Here is a 24,183-nt window from a genome sequence, read left to right as displayed (position 1 = left end):
GTCTATCTCTTTTACAAATATTTAAACTCCATATATATCAAAATGGAAGGAAATCAAAGTCTTAAATTTGTATGTTCCATTAACATTAACTACCAGCCGCTTTTAACTCAAACTCTAAGGGATATGTGGAATTAAAGGACTGTATAGCAATGAAACTACGATGGTTTAATTTTTTTTTAAGCTGACTAGTCCTGAAAATTAGTGGATAAAGATTAGGGCTAGGACTAATGCATAAAGACGCAGATTGCCGGCACCATGCATGAGACACGCAGAACGCCAGAAAGACCTACTACCTGGAAATCCAGCCTAGTAAAGTATCCCAATAGACTGAGAGTAAGGGTAAAGTCAGCCATAGGTGCTGTAGACACTACAGCATGAACCAGTGACCACCCAGTGCCTCTGAATCACCAGACATTACACAGCATGGACTGAGGACACTACAACACATGCTGCTACTTACTCAAGATTTGAGGAGAAGGTTACTATCATAAACCCCAAAGATTGGAATTATTTAGGCATCCAATAGCTTTCTGCAACTTACATAGCTGAAACATTTACCTCACTGTGAACTCATCACAAAAACACACATTTTCCAAAATTGTGAGGTCAGCAAATGAAATCAACTTGTAATCTGTGCAGGAGGAGGCGTGAGCTTTCTATGGAGACCAGGTGTGTACCCACAAGTCATTCCTTACTTTCCCCTTGCCAACTTCCTCATTCTCAAATTGAGTTATGTTTTTTTTAAATATAGAAAAGAAAGAAGTAGAAAATCTTCCCAGTCACAGATACTTGAAACTCTTTCAAAAATTTAGTAATTATCATCATGCTAATGGATTTTGTCATCAGCCTCTCTCTCTTTATCAATAAACCCTAGTATCTAAACAAAACACACATCCATCCCTGTTCCACAGGGAGTGTGACTGTGATCCCACATCCTAACTTCTTATCCGGAGAAAACTGAAGATTAATTTTGTTATACTACATATATTTGTTCATGCTATATATTTGCATGGAACTCTAGAGCAAGGCTCCTTCTCAGTAACATACACTATGTATATTAAAACACTTGCACACTTTTTTGCCTTAAGGTAAAAAATATCTGATTAAATTCTTAAGAGAGAAAGAAATACTGACTCCCATGCATAGAGTGCGGTTAAAAAGAACTGATTTACAGACAAGATAGTGAATCTGTAACTAAGTGTTTTAGCATTTGACTAAAACAATAATGGCCAGCACTAATTGCATGTGGTCTGTTGCACAGCTACTGGAATCAAATAGTAAAGAGGATCACAGTTCCTTATTAGTTAGGACCACCTACGGTGATGGAAAGCCTGAATGATCAAAGAGAAGACATTTTTATGCTGCAAATGTTGCTATACTCTTGAGCTTTCCAGCACAATTTAAGATCCGGTATGAGCACTTGACACACTAACATAACACACTGGGCAGCGCAACACATGTGATAATAGACTACACAAGCTTCACTTGCTTGAAAAAGAAGTGAATAATATTCAGTACTATTTTCTTGTTCCCTATTGCATCGCAGAATAGTTCTCTATTATTACCAGAGTGGAATGACTTATTTTTTCCTACTTGAATCAAACCTAGACTAGCTTTTGTTCCTTACACTGTATCATGAGAGATCCCATCGCTGCTATCCAGTGATCACTGGATAGATGATGTAAAAAAACAGGCATTATTTATTTGTAGAAGTACAAAGTAATCCAGTGTGATTACTTATCATTTGTAACTTGGTCATCCAGGACTATAGACTTGTTTCTGTCTTGGCTGAGTAGCTGAAATGTTTGGCAGAGAATAATTAATGGTATTCGAGTGACTATAATTACTAAGAGAGATTATCATTTTTAAATTTATAACTGCACTTTGTTTATTGTTGTTCAGTCTCCTGCCTTCAATAGATCATGATGTTTGGTGCTTTAATTAAACAAAATCTACTCTGTGTTATACAGAAGAACTTTATGGTTCAAGTGAAAGGTGTTGAAAAGAAATTAGCGTTAAAAAAACATGAACATTAAATTCTATTTTTACAAGATATCATCTGTCACTAAAAATCTACCATTAAATCATAGCGGGAACCTAAGAGAGCTTTCATTTAATATAACAAAGAGACGTAAGAAGACAGACAGATAACAGTGCTTCCAATAAGAGCAAGTTTTACTGAGCAAAGAGTATAGCAGTTGACTTTGTTGCTGTAAGAGGTGTGGGAAGAAGGAAGATTGCATAACTGGCAGAAGAAATACTGATTTCGTTCTTGTATAATTATCCCACACACTGAGAATGGTTGCATACCTTCTGCTCTGCATTGATGCATTTATTAGTGTGTGCTTATAGTCCAAACATATATGCATTTCAGACACTGAACTAAACTCCATTCAAAGCAGTTCAGCATTTTTCTCTGAAAGCTCTTCAGAACTCTTGACTTGAACACCTCCAAATTCTTCAAAATCTACTCTGAACCAACCCCATGTTTAAGGTTCAGATCTCATTAGTTTAGGCTAGGAATGCTCTCTAATTACTAAGAGAGTTTTCTCAAGTTGCACTTTAGAAATTCATCTTTTTTTTGTACGCTGTATTCATAAAAAGCTAAAAATTGTGGGGAAATTAGCATTGATGGATGTTTTCTTACCCTCCATCAGGAAATGATGTACTTGAAACTCATTACAGATCTTCATAGAAACTCTGCCGAATGTGCCTTGGGCTTTGTGCTGATCAGCACACACTGAGCTTACTGCATAATTCATCTCTCTTGTGCCACAGTTAATGTATAACATGCATTTCCTGTTAATTATGAAAATAAAGATGCGTTCTTTCTTTTAGAAACATAATCATTAAATTACTACAGAAATTAAGAAACACAGAGATGTGTTTTACTCATTTTACATGAAATTTCTAAGTCAGTGCTATCTTTGGCTCTGAGAACTCAGCAAATGCACCTTGCTACTCCTTCACACATCAGGCAGAGCCTCCCTACCGAAGCCTCACAGGGATAGGTCAGTTAGAACCCTGACATCCTTATGGCCATCAGGGCTACCCTCCTAAATGGAGCTGTGGAGCCCATTAACTTTCTTTCTTACAAGGAGTTTGAAATGTTTTTACGTCTCTCAACATGGATATCAATGAAACACTGGCAACCTGTAACTCATTTTCCTCATTCAAGGTTGAAGATTATTCAGTAATGTTCTACTTCACTTCACCAATCCATCTTTGTAAGTCCGTTCAGCCTCCCTTAGCAAAAGAATGAAGAAACAAAAATCCTACCTTAGCATCATACCCACACCAATATTTATTATTAAGTCACATCCTTCTGCCACCTCAAAAATTAGTAGAGTGTTGGAGCAAGAAAAGGAAAGCAATACTATGAACTTGAAAATTCACCATTCTTCTTTGGTGCAATGATGGCGAAGGAGGAGGCTCGTCAGAACTCCCTGGTTCATTCAGTTCCCATATTTCACCAATACATTGATTATTCTCTCTGGAGGAAGAATCCTATGCTGGGATTATTTGCTTTGAGGCTGGTGAGGGAACTGGGTCGATATTACTTTCATAGTTTACACTAGCATCAGGTCAATTTGGGGTTTTTAGAGGTTTTTACTAACTACCAAGGCAAGGTTGAGTCAGATGCAACAGAATCACAGAATCAAAGATGCAGTAGATGTAGTATATATATTCCAATCGTAATATTGTACTGCCTCTCTTGGAACATACTCAACTGTCACAACATGCAAATACCTACAACGTCATCTGCATTTTCTCATCACAGGTAGGATTATCACTTTTGGAAATGCAACCACATGTAGACTGAAGCTTACCTCAGATGCTGTGGCTCTGTATGTCTTCTTTAATGGGGCCCTAGGAAATGTATTACTCCTCACTGCTGAGGTGGACTCAGAGCTTTCCTAAAACGCCTCTTAAATATCACTGGTGTAAGCTGTCACTCCTTTCTTTAAGGATAGCTGAAAAATGCTACTTCACGATGTTTAAAGGGTGAAGATGTAACCCTCAGTTAAATTATGTAAGCAAATATGTAACAAATTATTAAAAGAAAAAAATCATGAAATATTCTTTCATGAAATGCAGGGATTTACAGTCATCTGACAATAAATGCTTTTCCCCATCATTTTCGCATTTCACAACAGGGCAAATTTGTGGTGTTTTTTCAAGGTATTGAATCTTTTGTATATCTTAAATGAGATTTAAGAAATAATTCTTTGTATTTTTTCATCTTTAGCTCAGTTTTGGAGCGCATTATCTTGGCACAGCCCATTTCATAATTACATACTACACTTGTTACACATTTCTTGTATAAAGGTGCTTTTTTTTTTTTGCCATTAAAGAGATTTCTTTTAGCATTTCTTATCCGTTGTTAGTTGGTTTACGACAAATTCAGACATATTCCAAGCTAGAAGTCCAGCTGTTCTAAACATTAATCATTTTTCCTTCCAAGCTTAAAACCTTGCACTGTTGCATTTTTCAACCTCAGGTTTCTTTCACTCTTCAACACAGTAAACAGTGGGACTGATATTTTTTAAAATGTATCTGTGCTGATCATTCGTCCATTGAAGTACGCTATCTGATTTGCCAGAATATCTTAGAGCTAAATTATTGACAGAAAGCCCTGACATAACATTTAGGACAAAAAAAATAATGAAAGTTATTATATTCAACTACATTATAATATTTTCAACTCATCTTACGGAAGAATGGGATTTTTGCAGTTTTGATCCAAGAGATTCAGAAATATGACAAAGTAAATCAAATTAAAATGTACTCCTCCTTAGTTCTGCTGAAGAAAGACTCCACCAATACTTAAATTTAAAAGGAAAAGAAAATCTCCCCTCTATGCAGTAAAAGGCAGTTCTCCTGCCCCTGCCTTTTAATTTAAGAATTCCAGGCCTACATTACTCTAAAAGTCACATGTATATTGTAAATCTTCTACACAATGAATGCTTGATTGAGCTTTAGATACAAGATAGCAGAAATGGTCCTCAACATAATATTTCTTCAACACTGTACAAAATTTCTGTGCACTTCATGTGATTGAAAACAGACGAACTCAGGAGATCTATTCAGACCCCAAACAGCTCCATGCAAAAATGCTCCATTTTCCTAAGAATCCTTGCATTCTTTTGGCTCCAATTTAAATTTGCTATTAACAATTACTGAAATGAACAAAAATACACAATCTGATTCTGAACCTATCTGAGGTTTACCTTCAGTCTTTCCATGGAAACAAATATCCGTAAGAATAATGGTGCTGGGTCAGACTGCAAGGATAGATAGTTTAGAGATGAGTCCAGAGCTGACCAGCAGTTGATCACCATGGGAAGTATCTATGAAAAGGCCTATTCTTGGGTCAAATGAACAAAGAATCAAAACTATCCCAACTACAAAAGACAGCTGACAATCATTTGCTTCACCTAACCAGAGAACACTACTAAGACTCTTCATGCAAGTTTTCTGCTCAATTTATTTTACAGATTTTTCTAAAAGAAGCATTTCCTCTGCCATTATGAAAAAAAAATGCCAAATTTTCCTGATTCATTATAGGGCACTTCTCCTTAATACACATATTGGCTTTCATAAGTTAGAAAACAGGTGGGCTTCAGTGTGAGTGCTTTGCAGAGCATGAAGTAAGGCAAAACTTCTCACAGATCACTAGCACCTCACCTTGAATTCAGAGACTCCTAAATGCAAATCCCAGCAGTTAATTTACTTGCTTTGCCTCCACATTAGGGTTACAATGCCTACATGCTTCTCTTTTGAAAAGAAGAAAATAACTTGGAGGAAGATCAGAGAAGGCAGCTTTGTTAGATATGGGAGTCCTTGCCTTGGCAAATGCTCTGTCCATCAGAAAAGCATTAAGCAAGTCTTTCAGATCCATTTACTCAAGAGAGATGTACCAACAAAGGGCGTTTTAAAAGAGTTGGATTAGAGGAATCCCAACTTCAGTATCATAATAAATAACCAGAATCTGATGCCTCTTGTGCCAGATTCGTTCTTCCTCTTGGAACAGCACGTCACTGTGCATCATGGAAATGAAACAGCAGATGTTTCCAAAGATAGAGCAAGATTCAGTGTGCTTGTCAGCTGTCTTCCTGGACTGCAGGCAGACACTGTAATTGTAGGCAGAAAGCCACTTCTAAAATGCCTTGCAAAATTTGGGAAGAGATCTAAAATTTTAAATAATGACAATGTTCCAAATATTTGTAGCTGATATTTGAAAAGCAAACAGTGCAGGAGGTAATACCCTTCCTCCAGCGAGTCCGTTCAGCTAAATCCCTGTACAGAGTCTAGCTGAATGTCTGCAGAAGAATTTGACACTAACTTCTACGGCAGTCATTCTGTGGGTGCGAGCTGATGAAAGATAGAGCGCTCTCAGAGTAAGAATCCTGTTGAAAACCCGTGGCAGCTTTAAAAGCAAAACCAGGTAATGGTTTCCAAAAACAAACAAAATATAACATGAACTTGATACTCCTTTCAATTTATGGTTAATCTTTAATGCATGGACCCACCCACAAAACAACACGTAGTTGTTTTCATTGTATATCTTGATGGAACAGAGAAAGCATTTGGCAATATATGCGCTTTCACTATGTTAGAAATAGCTAAGCAATTTGGAAATGGTGGACAGAATGTAAGAGCTTACTGCTTAGGACTATCTGTCTTCAGCTGTATCCTGTGTATCAGATTATTGTTTGTTCAGTTAGGAGGTTTTCAGATTAAAGATGCACAGAGAATAAATTATTTCAATTAAGATAGATGGTGCAATCACAGGGAAAAGTAATGGTGGAATTACAAAGGGACTGAGCCGCACAGTTTGCACTGAAACAAAATGCAAGATTCTCGGGACTTCCAAAACATATACCTTTTTGGCTCCCCAAGTTACTTTTTTCACTAGCTCTGAAGTTAAATGAAAATCTCATTATTCCAATTCAAGGAAAGTAGCACTGTGAATTTTCAGCAGGGCAAGAGCCACCATGGGATATTGTTTACTGAATGACAGAGCATATTGAGATACTGTCACTATTGGGAATAGACTTCAGAGTGGTCTTGTGTAAAGGGTGAAAAGACAAGGCAAACCCAGGCTAGCTGTAACTGCAAAATGTCAATTTCTTATTGCCATTGTGTCATTTCTCAGACAGAGTATACTGCAAAATACAATAATCTTTGGGACTCCCAGGATGACAAAGTTTCACTTGAACATAAAGAAAGCACATGCTACGCTGTGAAGGACCATAATCTCTTGTCATTTTCAAATATGCTTGCTCAAGTAGCCCCGTTTTACTAATGTTACACCTATTCCCTCTTTTTTGTAACAGTATTTATTAGATTTTAATTGCAATGTTGGAAACAGGAAAGGTTTTTGTTGTTCTTGGTTTTGTTGTCATCATCCCACAATGAAGATTTACCATTTCTTTAAATGAGATGACCCAGTATATTCAGTTCAGCTGCTAGATTGACTGTCACTGAGTTGTCAAATGCCAGTTATGAATAGTATACAGAAGAAGAACGAGTTGACCTTGAACTCACTAAATGTTTTATGAATAGTACCCATTTCCAGAAAAATATGAATATGTTTTCCAGATTTGCTCTTTTTGCTTTCCTTAAGGCTGTTCCCAGCAACAAATGCCTTTCATCTTACTGAGAGGCTTGTTACACAGAAGGTTTAGGAAAGGTAGAACAACATTTTAATGATGAATTTAATGCTTGTGGATTGTAAAGGATTGATTATATTGTAGGCTGAGTTCCTGGACCTCGCCAAAGGCTATGGAGAATATTGTAGCAATAATGCTAACATTACTTCCTAACAGTTGTCAAATTCAGTTTTATTATTTTCCATTATTGAAATGATTTGGTCTCGGCAACTATTCTATCTTCTTAATTAACATTTTTATTCTTAAGAAAATAAGAGTAGATAATGCTATTTCAACAGAATAAATGAAAGCAAATATAGTTTTGATCTATCTAACTCGTACAACCCTACACATTATTCCCAAATATCAGAACATGACCTTAGCGACTCCAGCCGGTGCTGGGAACCAGGAATTCTCATGCATATGCCAGAGAAGACTGCAGGAAAAATGGGGTGGTTTGTACTGTATGACCCAGGTCACAAGATTCAGTTTGTAACCAACAGAAGCACTCCAAATAGAATTAATTCAGGACACTTGTATTCAGCACTAGATTTTGATCAAACACTTCAGAAGTAAAAAATAGCTGCTAATTTACTCTGCCATGAAATATATTGGTTCCTTTTCAAATACACTGGGTCCTTTTCAGAAGGTACTTTCAGCTCTTTCAGAATTTGTGGACAAAGTGGTTTCTAGCTAATATATATTTTTAAATGCTTTTTAGAAAGCCTCTTGCATAAGAGTTCATAGCAACAGCTTCTCCTACTGATTTAAGAGCACAATAAGGTTTCATAAGAAGGATATACTTGAGTTCATAGATTGCTTGTTTTTTGCTTTATACTTTATTCACCATAATCCTTACCTCCTCTTAGTAAACAAAAACAAAAAACAAAAACAACAACGAAATAGTAAAAGAGGCAGTGCCACTATTGATCTCTACCCCAAAGCAGGTCCCCTTGATCTGGATTGAACCTGTCTCTGTCAGTAACAGTTTTTCGAGGAGACCGTGCTATTTAAAATGTTTCACAGGGCATCTAGTTATTTGTTCATTTGTTAGGAATGGTGGAAGAGACTATAATAGACAAGCAGCCTCAGCTGGCTGCTGGACGTAAGACTAGATCTAGTCATGTCACAAAGACAGAATATATTTTCTGTGCACTGTGGAAAATAGTTCTCTGATACATCTTGACCCAAGACTTATTAAAAAAACTATTACTGATATAAATTGAAATTCAAAATGCACTTTGGAATTTCACCACAAACATTTTTTCTCTAATGCTGGTTTTGATGTTATGAACAAGAGGTGAGTGGTACAGGCTGCAGAACAGTATATGCATAGCAGTTATCCATTCTACACTTACATGATCAATCTTATAGCTGAACGTAAAAGGAAATATGTTTTCCTGCAGAGCACAACTCCTGTTATCTGTACCATATATTCAAGTACATTTGGGAAAAGGACAGAGACTCTCATTATAATCTTTTTTTATCTAATGAAAACTATCTTTGTAGTTTTTAAGGCACTTCATCTAAAGGATAGCTTTGATGTACACAAATAGTAGAAAAGAATGTGAGGTGCCAAGTGTAGTCCTGACTGTCCTGTGTCACTAGTAATATCAAGGACCACTAATGTCACTTAGAGAGGCATTCAGAGCGCTCATCCCACATAAGACGTGGTGAGAAGAAACCCTAGACCTGCTCCTTTTCTTCTGACACACTTACAAGACAAACACATGCACCATTAAAAATAACACAGCTCTGCTCTGATATGTTTCCCTCCCATGTGTCCAACTTAAAAATATGCCTCAGTTCACAGTGTTATGCTTATTAAGATATAATATTACCGTTCTGCTATGAGCCACTTCAGAGGACACAGCAGGGAAGCTGAATCCCATTGTGCTAAAGAGGGCAACCCCTTCAAATCCAGTACTGGAGCAAAGCATTCTCCTCTTGCAACACTCTCTCGTCTTGGAGCTTTTCCTTTTTTTTTTTTTTTTTTTTTTTTTTTTGCCTGTCTTTATCTCATTTTATTATTTTCTGGTTCCACCTCTGAAAAGCTGTGGTGACATAATTGACAATCCCAGTAGTTTCTAGGGGCACTAGAAAGTCATGTATTACATTTTCTTTTCTCTGCACAGGTCACTGAGCAACCAGCCTGATTTCAGCACACGTTTTGGAGAGTTTTTAATGCTGATTTGTTACCTTTATTTAAAACAGTCTGCTGATGGGGCGAGAACCACTATGCTGCCTTAACTTATTATTTTGATCTTGCTTTATTCCCACAGTAAAATCTGACCACTGGTTGCAAATGCACTGTTACTCGTACATTAACAAACAGTAGGGGCAAACTCAATCCTAACTGTAAGTGGAGGCTGAGGGTATGGAAATGATGTAGGGTTTTTTTTTCTTCTTTTTTGGTTCATCTATATAAAGGAACTCACATGTGTCACTGATTTTTTTTTTAATTTTTTTTTTTCATTGAAAACAATACATCAAAATGCTGTTATAAATAATACAGAATGCCACTGAACATGTGGGGCCATAACCAAACCTTGCAGTTGAAACAATAAAAAGATTGATGCAATTAGAAATATGATTTCAGAAGAAGTAGATTGGAAAACTATTCTGTTTGCATCTTAGTAACAGAGATGTTTTACTTGGGTTTGTCACCTGTTTTTTTTTCAATGAATATGGTACAGTACACCCCAAGCTGGTGATGAAGGGCTGGCAGTTTTTCCCCAGCAGTTTAGCTAGTCAGTTTCCTCACACTAAAATTACCAGTGAACAGCCTGACCCCTGGGGTTGGATTGCTGTCATGGTGGTGCCTCTGAATGCTTCCAACATTTAGCACTTATTCATCCATTAGCTCATCTTATTTGTTTTCCTTCAAAACACCAGCAGAAAAGCAATTCGATAAATTTGGTTTTCAAGTATCACAGGTTTTTGTGGCACTTTTAAAAACTTTATGCTTCTGTAAATTAAAGGGTACATACAAACTTTCTGTTCTGATAAAATTTACCACAAATTAAGAACATTTATTGACTTTTTATAAACAAAACATTACTTTTCTTACTTCCAGCCTAAATTACTATTATCACGGAGGCCCTTCATTCAGCAATGACCATTTATGATGGAAGAACTTCCATGATGAAATAGAGTGGTCGAAGATTTGGCCTGAGTATTTTTTCACTGCTTACCACATCCCGCTTCCCATCTCAAAACAGCAATGCCTTCACATCCAGTCTCTATGAACCACATTTGTGATTTGGCTGTGATTTGGATGGTACGAACGCCATTGGCAGCAGACAAGACAGCTGTAACCATAATGAAAGTGAAAGGGTGGTTCAGAGTTGTGTGTTTTGTTTTTTTGAAGTGCTGAAAGTATTATTAAAGATACAACAAAAGAGAACGAATGCATCATAATCTCACACTTTGACAAAATATCCAGAGCTCCATAGGCTGACAGAAGAAAGATATTCAGAAAGTCCAGAGGGGTGAAATTACATCCATCATGTAAGGAAGCAGTAAGGATGTAACTGAAAATCTGAAGAAAGGCAAGGACTGAGTGTAAGAGATGTGCATAAGCAGTAACTGGGAGATGCTGCTGTGCAAGTGCTCAAGCAAGAAAGGTGCAAAAGCAAACAAGAAGACAACTGAAAAGTCCAAGAATGCAATTTCATATTATTCTTACTTGCAGAATACGTGGTTAAACAAGCCTCTTATGTAAGGAGTACTTAGGCCTTCTCTCTTTTATCAGAAGGACCACACTGCTTTATAATCATTTAAAAATGCCACATTCAAATGAAATGTATTATAAGGATGAAAAAGTCATTTTTACAGGATATTTATACACCTAGCCAAACATTTTCTCTGTAAAGTCTGAAAGTTCCACAAAAGACCCTAAACATTTTATTGTCTTTAAATGATCAGAAACAGTCAGCAGATTTGATCAACAAGTAACTTTTCCAAAACTCTCTAAATACCAAGCAGAGTTTTTGCCCTAACCTTTATATCCTTTTTTTCCAGAAATATACATAGATGACTGGTCCAAACTAGATTTGATTACTAAAGATGCCAGGATTTACTCAAAAACAGACATCTAGTATTGTGTTTAAATATGGCTGACACGTGTTTTATGGAAATCATAGAATAACCAAGGCTGGAAAAGACCTCTAAGATCATCCAGTCCAGCTGTCCACCTATGATCAATATTTCTCACTAAACCACATCCCTCAGTACAGCATCTAAACATTCCTTGAACGCCTCCAGGTCGGTGACTCCACCACCTCCCTTGGCAGCCAGTTCCAGTGCCTGACTACTAAAAAAATTATCTGGTTTTATAAAGGATTAAGTTGTCTCCAAAGTGTACACAAAGTTACACATTAGAATATGTGTGTTCCTCATTTTATTTCTGAGTTATAAAAAACCCTGCATACCAGATAGCCATAGGACATATGAAGACCTGGCAGTCTGGAACCTTTCTCCTCACTTTTAGGTGAACCATTCCTACTCTTAATTGTTCTTAATTAACCTGTATCTAGAGAAGTTGAAAAATATAAAATACATGAAGTTTGAGCAAAGTCTAGAGAATCGGAGAGATAATGGAAGGCAGAAGATATGGAAAAATGTTATTTTCTACTACTTACTGGTAAAAGTCCTGATAAGGTGGATGTTTGTTTACATTCCTCAGACATCCCCTCTTGTCTAACATTGTGAGTATTCAGTAAACACAAGCAGTGATATGACAGGCACCTATTCAGCTTTCTAATTATGTAAGTACAAATATCTACAATTTGCTTTTCAGCAATTTCTAACAGTAGAATTGAATCTGATAAGAAAGGGAAAAGGTGAATTTTTATATAGTAATTCCCTTAGGAAGCAGGGAAGTAGAATTAAGCAGAAATGTTTGTGATTTTTAAGGCAAACCGACTGTCAATTTGAAAGAAATCTATAAAAACAAGTGATTAATAGAGATGGAAGTGATTTTTCTTTTTCCTCAGAGCAATTAAAACTTTGGGTTTTTGTGTTTGCTTTTTTTGTTGTTGTTTTCTTAGCAGACAGTAAAAAAAAAAAAACAACAACTTTCATATCAAAGATTCTGTTTTCATATAATTGAAATGAATGCATGAGGCAGCTTCTAAGTCAAATCCCGGAATGGATTAAGAGCATTTTTCTAGTCAAAAATGAGGAGAAATGAAACCAGGATCTTGGTGTGCCCTCTTCCCTCTTGTACTGATGGTTCCTTGGCACACTGATATACGTGCACCCACAGCTGCCTACCCCAGTTGGCCCACAATGGCTGCCTTGACACAAAGATTCACTTGGCAGGTGTTTACTTGCATCACCTTCAGGACCCCAGTGAGTTACCTTGACTGAAAGTCAAGCCAAAAAGATTCAGTGTGTGCCCCCTTCAGGTCCTGTTCTGTCTCCTCAGCAGCAAACTACTCCATTCAGATCAAAAATCAATTTAGTTGCAAGGTCATATGGAAATACCTCACAGCACAAAAAACTTAAGTCTCTGTCTTTGTGGAGGTCTTTGGATAAGTAGGCAATTGACCACCTAAAAGCTCTGGCCATACTTCACATGCAAAGAACTTCATGTCCATCTCCTGTACAGTCAGTGCAATCAATCAAACTCAGGACACAGTCTCTGCTGCCACTCCAGCTGTTTTTTTTCTCACTGTGTTTCCTAGTGCAGTTCACTAGTAAACTACAACAATTTGTACTAGAAAATCTTGAATAACAACCTTCCCTTATCTACAGACAAAACAGTTCATATGATCCCAGCAGGGGGAAAAAAAAGAGTTCTGTTATTGAGGATTTTACCATTTGTATTGCTTGTATTGGTTGGAAGCTTGGTTTGCAGGGGGATGGCATTCTTCCTTCCCCCACATCCCTGTTGGTGAGTTGCCTTATTTCTTTATTTCCTAAATAATTCATGAATAACTGTGAGGACTTACGGTACTGCTCAATTATGATGGTTTGTCATAACAGAATCACATAATGCAGCACAGGCAAAGATTTAATTGTATTCTAATTGGAGTCCTCATAGCCTTAAAAACATAAAGCAGAGGAGTTTGTTTCACTTGCAAATGTGGGCTACAGACATAATAAGTGGCCCTGTGATGAGCAATCATCAGGGGGAAGGCCTACCAGATGGCAGACATGAAACAGAAACGTTTTTTATTTCTGCAATCAATAAAAAAAAAAAAAGTGAGCTGGCAATCCTGCATGAAAAACTTTACACAGAACTTTTTCACAGAGATGAGAGACTTTTTCTTGGGACATACCACCTGGGAATTTGTGATCATTGTTCCTACCAACTTGTATAACTTTAACATCCCACCGAGCTGACACTTTGACACTAACAACTGTGCAGGGAGTAAAACAGATTTACAAGTGGCAGTGACCTTTTCATCAAGGGAAGTAAAGTAGACTTGAATCCACCATACCCCCGACTCACAGTCCTGACAACATCATTCAACATACGGTAGGAAAAGCACTTCAGCAAAAGTTTATGAAAGTGACATTGACACAGCACAGTACGATAAATTGATCCCAACACCATGCCATGAGTTTTAAGTAGCATCTCTTTTTCTTTTTTTTCAGAGAGATTAGACATGTTTGCTGCTTAAATAATTTAGTGTCATTTGTTACTCAGAGATGACAAAATGCTGTGGTATCAGCACCTTTTTAGTTATGAACAGGTAATCATTTTGATCACCCTTCTAACTGTAAAAAAAAAAATAAATAAATAAAACAAATAAATAAATGGCTACAATCTATAACTGAATGTTCCTACCATCATTTCTTTCTTATCTTAGAGCCACATACTTCTGCGCTGCATGCACAGGCCTTATTCTCTACCTTGGATCTTGTTACCCTAGCAACTAATAGCCAAGCTGGCATCAAAAAAAAACAGAGGTGGCCTCTCTGATTTTTAAAGGAAATTGACTACTTTAAACCCAGTGAACGCCTGTTTTAATTGCACTGTTCATGGTTGTGAATCTATCTCAGCATTTTTCAAGAGAAAATATCAGTTTAATTCAGCTCTGCAGTTTGCTGCATAGAAGCAGTAAAGCAAAACTTCTCCTGCTGGAAACTTCAAGCATAGATGATTTATTTTTAGGTATCTAAAAGCCAAAAATTAGGTCTGCATTTGCTCATTCAAACTCTTTGTAATTTCTTTATGATATAAAGGCTATGATTTTAAGTTTCTGTAAGAGTAGGAATAGTTTACTTAGAAGCATTGCACAACTACAACTTATAAGGGTACTTCACCTCAAGAAGAAAATTGTTGGACAAATTTATGGTAAAGCAAATTTTCCCTATCGATCAAGCCCTAGAGGGACATTAACAACACTTAAAGGAACAAACTGTAGAAGATGGAATAACTGACACGTATAAAAACTCAACAAGAGAGCCGAGAAGTGCAAGTAGGAAATGGAACACTTTAAAATTACATCCCGGTCATACCAAGGTCCATTGGCCATGTACTCATTCCAGATAATTAATTTACAACACATTAAACCTCTGTGTGAAGAAGGAAGTTATGCATCAGTTGTGTAGGAATATAAAGTGTTATTGATTTAAGATTTCTACTGTATCCTGCAGTGACAGAAAGAAACAATCTAGTTGCATTTTAAAGACAAAAAAACCTTTTCTGAAGGACACGTTTGCTAAATAAGTGCACTTTACACTACATTTAACTGAAGTATTGTTGACATCCTAAAATAAACATTGTTAAGAAAGAAACCTTCAGCATAATTAGGAGATCGTGGCATGACTGGATAGTATTGGCATTCGCTCTAAGAATCAAATGCTTGGAGGTGATAATGCTCTCTTTTACAGTAACAGTTTAAAACAGAAAAACACATTGACAGATATTATTTAATGAATAAAATATGAGTGATCCAATAGCATTAATACACTACAATACCTAGCAAGAGTCATACGCCTTTTCCTCATGGGGGCATTGTGCACGTAACATGTAAGGGAAGGAAATAGTTGCAGACTGGCGAAGTTCTAAGACATGAACATCATGGCCAGTTCCCTTCATAGAGTCTTTTTCTGCAATTAAACGACAATTTTCATATCATAACTCAGAAAATTCAAATTTAAAAGCTGGTTAGCATTTCTCACTGCAGTTCAGCTTCTCAGGACCATGGGGCAATGAGAATGTCTGCCCCGCATTATTCACAGCTTTCAGCAAAGATCTACTAACAAGATCTACTAACAAGATCATTTAAGACTTGCAGTAGTTAGAAAGAGATTTCAATCTGCCTACATGCAATACACTCCCAATTGCAAGAATTCCATTTCAAGTAAGCAATAACAGCAGAGAAAACATAAAGGTATCCATAATTGAACTCAGGCTGAACTACACTGATCTCACAATAGAGAGGGAAGTGTTAACATTCTGGTAGAAAGTTAGATCGTGTCTGGGATTCGGTACAAAATACCCAGAAAGAGGCTGTGAAAGATCTAAAACAAAGCCTAGAATTCTGCAAAGGGAAATTACTCTAGCAATATAGGAACACAGAAAATAAAACATTACAATAGCTAGTCGAAGTACTACAAAACTCTTAGCAAAGTGTAAAATTCTGGACTATAAAAACAGGAGAGTGCACAAATTCTACAAATGAACTCATGCATAGAGGCACGTAATGCGAACGAAAAAGATCCCTAGCATGTAGAAGATTTAAGAATTGCCATTTACAATTTGCTGCAAGAGACTGTGTGTGCTGGCAAGCATACACAGTAAGAGCAAAGTAAATGACAACACAAGATCCTTTTGTAGAAATCTAGCACAAAGCCTCAGGATGTGAAGAAGTGAAAGCCACGAGTAGACAAAAAAATGGCAGCAACAGAGATACCAGAGCTGGAAGTCCACACATCAAGAGGGAAGCAACTCAGGAAAAAACTAATTAATTTTAAAAACTTTTTTTTTCTCCAGTTTTAAGCTTGACTATTTATGAAGAAATGAGTGGTGGTTTCTCTCAATGCTACAGTCAAAACTGAAGTCAAGTGCATTATTCATCATGGGTACTAATAAAAAATTTAATGTCAGTGCTCTCCAAGAGTGAAGGGAGCCTTTGGCCTCAGTCTACATCTGTGAAAAGTTATATATCTTATTTATGGAAAGCTTATGTTAACTGAAACTGTCTATAAACTACTTACTGCCATTCCCAATAGGAATCTGATAAGCATCTTTATCTTACTGCCTCCTGAAACTTCATAATTATTTCTTAACTAAGAATGGTTAATTTACAAAACAAATACAAATGTAAGTAAAATTTGTTGCCTGCACATGCATATTCTGGAGCCTTTGAGACACTGCACTGCATACAGATTAGAGGACACATTTCTATATGATGTCTACCCATCCTTTAACCATTTCTGCTCTCAGACTAGGACTACAAATAACAGAGGAATATCAGGATATTAGCCTAGTTGTGCACTTTCCTGTTGGAACCCTGTATAAAGGTCCTCCAGTTAGGCCAAAGAGCACTTGTAAGTCCATTTTCATACGGGACAATGACCAGATTCCCAAAACATCATATGGGTGACTAGCAGTAAGTTGCAGCTTTTGCTTGGTCTGACAGAGACTTTCCACCAAGAACTGTACCTTTCCCTAATCTTAAACTCACACTGTCCAATCACTGTGACAGAAACAATTACAGCAATTAAAAGCCAGTATTGGCAGTTCCATGGTGGGAAAAATTATCTATACCACATGCAGCTGTACACACAGCAATAAGACAGAAACCCCTGATTAGTCATAAGAACAGAAAGGGCAACCCTTGTGAAAGATCCCTGCATTTTCTTAAAAATATCATTTTCAGTAAAACTGGTGCAGGCTAAAGGGGAATAAAGAGGCCATGTTACAGTAACTGCTGGTCCCAGAGTTGTGACTCTAACTCAACGACACAGGAAACTTACCTCACAGAAGTGTTGCCAGCCCAGGATAGCAACTTCTCAAGTAGGTGAAGCCATCATGCATTCCGCTCTGTGGACACTGAGACATCCACATCCGTTTTCTTCTTTAGCAACCAAATCATTATTCATCCTGAGAGAATATGATTCATTATGTAAGGGACTTTGATTTCAGTTAGATATTTTGCTTAAATCACCTATTTTTCTTCTTAAAAGTTCCAATATTTGGCATTAGAACTTGAAAAATAGCAGGCAACAATAATTATCATTTTTTAAAAGAATTCAAGTAAAATTTAACATCTCTGCATCCCTCTTTAAAACTGCAATGAAATGAGCACTTTTTTTTCTTTCTCATTCTTTAATAAAAATACCTTATGTCTTTTGAGATCTCATCAGTCCATATAAACACATTACAATGTATACGGTACACTACAATGTAGGCTTCATTAAGTATCTGAAATGATGTTTCAGTATTTCCCTGGAACTAACCGTAGCACTGCATTTTGGAAAAACACACATACACAACTCTTCCTTTTCTATCATTTTACAGTGAAAAAAAATATGAAAAATAAAAAGAGCATTCTTAATTCAGGTTATAGGTTCAAATGCACCAACCTTAACTATCTGCAGCTTTAACAGATAAAATGGACAAACGACAGTAAGAAAAGCAAAATAGAGTGATTTCCTGTGGGGATGCTTTAGTCACTACTGGTATCATCAGAAGAAGAGCATAGGCTGCCTTATATATCACCCATCTGACAACACTGCTTCCCCCATCAGTATCAGAGCTGCATGTCACTTAATAGCTTGCTCAATTATGAGAAAGTGTTAATAAGTAACCTGGGCACGTTCACTCTTCACTAAATTATAATCAAGACTTGATTCTAGATTTTCTGATTGTTTTTCTCACACGACATGTCAAACAGAGATTTCATTTTTTGTACACCTGTATGGATAATTACACTACTATGCTATTCCTGTTACTATCACATTTAAAGATCTGTTCTTCTTTTCTTTAACTTGTAAATCAAGATACAGTCTCACAGAACATTTTGTTCTTATGAAGTCCTTTTTGCCAATAATTATCAGCCTAATAAGAATTTGGAGATTTCCTTGGCAAACATGATAGCGTGTCAAAGAAGGTACTGATCAGCAACACCCAGACACAAATCGCTTACCTGCTGTTAGGGGTCGTGTTAGCTCCCTCATGCTTGCGCACCTTCATTTGCTATATGCTATGGTAACCACTGCACATCTCACATCATAAGCTTCCACCACACCAAGCTGACTCACAGCAGCTGGACAATTGCATGTACCCTACAAGAAAAAAGTTCAGTAAAGAAACCTGGTCCAGGGAAACAGAGTGAGAGACCCAAGCTGTTAGTCAGGGAAGAGAATATACAACTATGGAAAAATATATATATGAGGCTTAATTATGGTTAAGAACAGTCTTAATGAACATGAAAGTTGTAATTTCAGTTAAATATAACAATGTTTTATTTCTGCTTATTCCCCAAAGTGTTTTCTTTCCCCACTTTTCACTGAGAACAAAAAATACCTATGTTACAATGTTAGGATTTTTATGTGATTAAACTTCACTTTTACTATCCTTTACTGAGTGTTTCTTGTCACACTCACTGTCATGGATCATGAGCATCTGAGTCATCAGACCAGGGACATTACTAATGTGCTGCTGTATCTGTCCTATAGGTACATATTTATATGTAAATGGTGTATCTTTGAATGAATACCTGTTAGTGAGCGCATCACAAAAGAATAGGACTATTTTTATATTCCTGGCAATAAGTATCTTGCAGTACTTTGAAAAAACACTTCTCTGAAAGAGTTTTGTGTACAGTAACTGCAGCAAACTTTAAAATCAAACCGTACCAAGAATGTAAAGTGAAAGCAGATAATAGGCATTGGTTTCTTTCTTTCTTTCTTTCTTTCTTTTTTTTTTTTTTTTAACTATTCATCCATACTTACCATGTCCCTCTCTAGAATCCATGGATCATTATTCTTTGTAGCTCTTTTTTCTTCAGTGTAAGACTATGGGATGAAGTCCACATTCTGAAATTACACACAAATATGTTATAAAAAATGGAGTGTTTGAAATCAATTCTAATGTTAAATGCAAAGGACATTCTGGGCTCATTAAGTAAAAATATCTCATTTAATGAGCAGGAAAGCACTGGAGCACACTGAACCCTGACACAAAGCAAATTATTTAAGTGATAAATTATATTTTATGGGGAATGTAAAAGTTAATAATACTCAGGGGTAAGGTAATAAATGCAGAGGTGTAACTAACTTCATTGACTGCTTTACTTACAAACATGCCATATGTACCTGGCTACTTGAAATAGCAATAAAAAGAATTGGCAAACTCACAGAACCAAAGATTCATATGGAGACCTTTGTAGCATTCTTTTCCAGTAGTCAATCTGCGTTTTATTCTTTTCAAACTCATTATTCTCCTCCCTCTCTCACTTTAGGATATATACCTCCGGTCTTTGCTTTTCACTTTCTGTCAAATATTTGATCTTGCATTCATTAAAACTGAAACCTTCTTATCTACCAGAGAGGCTAATAAAATGAGTGCTCATTTACCTGAAATGATGCCCTAGAAGTGACCTGAAACTTTACTTGAAGAGAACCAATCTATGCTGAAAGAAAACAGTGGATCAACTGTTAATCCTCTGCCTTTCCAGTACATACAAGTTCAGTGGATGAATCTCCTAAAGTTATTGTTCAGTGAGATCAGTGCAGCAGATGAACTCACTGAGGATACACATGCATAAGCCTGTGCAGTAGAATAAGAGTCTCTACTACAAACACAATTATCAGAGCGAAAACTCTTTCACTATATTTTTAATTGTGCAAAGGTATATATCAAGTAGAAATCAATTCAGGAAGAGTATCAAAATTATTTCCTATTACTATTTCCTCAACCTTAGAAATGAAATTTGTGTTACTGTCTCTATACTCTTTCCAACTTCATTTATATATTTACATTTCCAAGCCAACAGCTAGTGTTTTAATCTCATGGATGCATCCAGGAAGTGAATATGAAGCCAATGCACTGGATTTGTACAGTTTGTATATGTATAGGATGGTTATTCGCACAGCACAAGTAATGATGTTTGCCAAAACTTTCAACAGACTAGTTATAAAGAATTAATCAAATTAATCATGAAAAGATTATTTCAACTATTTTGTAAAAATAAGAGTTCATACTCAATCCGAAACAAAGTTGCCTTCACATTAGCCTTCTATTTACTTTTGATCTTTAAACAGCCTTATGATAGTAATCAATGGTCTTGAAAGCAATCGAACAAGCTCAATACATCACTTTGAACGTGTAAAGTCAAACTATATACAAGCAAAAAAGTGCTTCTGACTAGATCCAGTATAAAACAAGCCAATAGGAAAAAGAATCATTCAAAAAGATAAAAATCTCTAACTCAACCTCTTCATTAAGATCTAAAAAGCAGCAAAGATTATACGTGTTTCCTAGAATACTTCTGAGACACACTTCTGCCAGATTATGTAACTAGAAATAAAGAATCATATAATGTTTATGTGGAGCTACTTGTAAATTGGCAGCTCTGTATGATGCATGACAAGAAATAGTGATAAAAGACGCATCCAGAAAAATTATACGCTTCCAAATACACATTTGAGCAACTTATTCTCTCCTAAGTACTCAGATAACATTACACAGGTTTTGAATCTGAACTGGGAGATTCAGACTTAGTGCATTTTAAACAAAGCTGAAGGTTTTGAATGCTGGATTCTGCACATGGAATAGAGCAACCCTAGATACATGTACAGACAGACAGAGGGACAAGAGGTTGGAGAGCAGCCCCGCAGAAAGATGTAGGAGTTCCAGCTGACAGCACATTGGACCTGAGCCAGCAGTGTACCCTGGTGGCCAAAGCACTAAGCATCCCCTGGGAGCACCAGGCCCAGCACCACCGCTTGGACAGGGGAGGGGCTGTCCCACCATACAGCTTCACCCCAAACAGTGGAGTTTGGGAACCACAGCATGAGAAAAGACATAAAACTATTAGAGAACAGCCAAAGGAGAGCTACAAAGATGGTGAAGGGTCTGGAGGACAAGACCTAACAAGTTGCAGCTGAGGCCCCTGGGTTTGGTCAGCACAGAGAAGAGGAGCTGAGGGAGGCCTGATGGCCTCGCAGGGAGCGGAGGGGCAGCGCTGAGCTCTGTGTGAGAGCAGCCTGAGGGAAATGGAGCAGAGATGTGTCAGCAGTGTCAGGGAAAGATTCTGCCCCAGAGGGCAGCGAGCATGGAACAGGCTGCCCAGCAGTTCAAGGATCATGTGGACAGTGCTCTTAGGCAGAGTTTGGACAGTCCTGTGTGAAGCAAGGAGCTGCGCTCAATGATCTTGTATTCCCATTCCACTCAGGATGTTGTAGGCTTCTAATTAATCCACTAACTCCAGAAAGCAGGAAATTGCAAGAAAAAACTTGAACATCGTAAGAATGCTGAGTTGGAAGCACCAAGAATATAAGCACGTACATACATTAACATATTATATTGAGGAGTTTAGAAGGTTAAACTAGAGATGTCTGGCATCACCCTCCTGTGTTCCACAGTAGCTTATAGTGAGACACGCACATAAGACTTGTACTACAGCTCAAAATGAGGTTGCCATCAAAGGTCAGACTACTAAAACAGGTAAATACATCAATTCTTGTATTCCCGTCAACATAAAAACGCTGAAATATATGGAGAGGCCAATATCTAGATCCTTGTGAAACCTTATGGTAAGAGCATTTCGTGTTTGAACCATCTTCCTCCTGACTACAAAGCATTTTTATGGTCAATAGTCTTTGTACACGGGAAATACTACTCACTGCTTGTGTGTTTTTGTTTTTTAAACCTGTAGGCTATCAAATATCAGATAAAAAAAAGATATTAAAAAAATATCATGGGAGAAACCTATCCCTGAACTAGCAAGGTATGCTTGTTATATCCTTAATGAAAAGTTTCTCCAAAGATCCTTTAAGATGGTTTCTCTCAGATACTCATAGAAAAAAATCTGTGACAAAAGGTATCTTACAGCTGCAACTTTTAGATTCCAGGTGAAGCAGATTTCAAACTGCAGAGATTTGAGGAAGTTAAGGTACAGAAAATCACCGCACTAATTGGTCTTCCTGATGAAAGATTGATCCCTTCTGGTTAAGGTGATGGTGTACTGCCACTAGCGATTGTAGTATAAATGTACACGAAAAAGAAAAAAAGAGAAAAAAATTCCCTCTTTAATGCAGTGGAGAAAACAGCAGTTCATTCATATTTTAATTTTATTTATATATATTTTAAAGAAATACTTCATTCTCTTTAGATAGCTTCAAAAAGATGCAAGGAGTAAAAGACTCCATAAAGACGCCAGGAAGATGAGGGACAGAGGGGCTCAGCATGTTCTCTACTGAACTTCCACCATACTCCATAATGAAAAACATGTCTTTCTAACCAGTAGATGCTGCTATCTCTACTTTTCCAAATATTACATTTGTGTTTTCAGTTATACGTAGAATAACTAATGTACTGGTGCCAGTCAGATGGTTTATATCACCAAACCCCCACAAGCAAATTTGTTTTACACAGCAGTTGAATGAAAAACATCCTGTAGAGAGCACAAACATGAGGGAATGGGAACAGAAAACAGCACTAGCAACATGATTTAAATTAAGTGAACATTAATACCTCCAAGACACTGCCTTATTGCTTCATATATATTTAGCGTGAAAAGCTGTAATTTACATGTACAATATTTTTAACACCATCTATTAATCAGATACATACAGCTACTCCGTTTAATTGATACTGTAAACAAAAGGCCTATTTAAAAACATATGTTGCAAATAATTAAAATGTTATTATGCTGACTGTGCCTTTCTCTGAGGAAATTGTAACATCTGTATTAACTGTGATAAGCATTGATTACCCGAAATGATATAAATATTTGGGGAGCTAATAACAATCAGGTAGGGTTTCAGTGCATGCTATAGACAGCAAAGATAAATTGCAGGAAACTTAGATCAAAGTTGGTTTGTGAATAAGTTTGTTTTTGTACTTAATGACTCAATATAAAACACACACAGAAAACTCTTCAGAGATTTAAAGCACACGGAAATGCCATAAAGAAACATCCCATCCTGTGCAGCGTTTCTGTAGAATCTCCCTGTGCAGTGTGTTGGATGTCAGCACACAAGAAGGGGAATGAATTCAGTCCATCAAGTATTTACCATGCTTTTTTTTTTTTTTTTTTTTTTAAACCAACATTAGACATTTCTAAGAATTACTTGCCTTTTTTTTTTTTTCTTGTAGGGCAGAAAGAAAGTATGTAATTCTCTGCCTTCCCTTTGAGAAGGTTATTTTAATGATGCAGACATTGAGACAGGGTCAGCCATATATTGGTTCTGTGTGAAACATTTATTTTGTCTGAGTTACTTTCATTAAACTACCACAGACTTCAGTAAGGGCTTACATCACCTGCCTCGGTACTTTATTGGTGCCTTTTCCTCTCCCACTCTAACATCCCTCTCTATATAACCCTTCTGTTATAAA

At 36.8% G+C, this 24,183-nt stretch overlaps 1 long non-coding RNA gene across 1 annotated transcript in view; it reads right to left on the bottom strand.

Annotated features, from left to right (window-relative positions):
* The window catches only part of LOC128072497 (uncharacterized), a 28,034-nt gene extending 12,333 nt beyond the window's left edge, over positions 1-15,701 (bottom strand). Inside the window, exon 1 of the long non-coding RNA XR_008202298.1 lies at positions 15,592-15,701. This is a non-coding gene — a long non-coding RNA (uncharacterized LOC128072497). The remainder of the gene's footprint in view (positions 1-15,591) is intronic.
* Between the last annotated feature and the right edge of the window lie 8,482 nt (positions 15,702-24,183).

Source organism: Tympanuchus pallidicinctus, unplaced genomic scaffold, assembly GCF_026119805.1.
Source record: "Tympanuchus pallidicinctus isolate F22 unplaced genomic scaffold, pur_lepc_1.0 scaffold7, whole genome shotgun sequence".
Classification (NCBI taxonomy): domain Eukaryota; kingdom Metazoa; phylum Chordata; class Aves; order Galliformes; family Phasianidae; genus Tympanuchus; species Tympanuchus pallidicinctus.
This window is presented reverse-complemented; position numbering and strand designations above follow the sequence as displayed.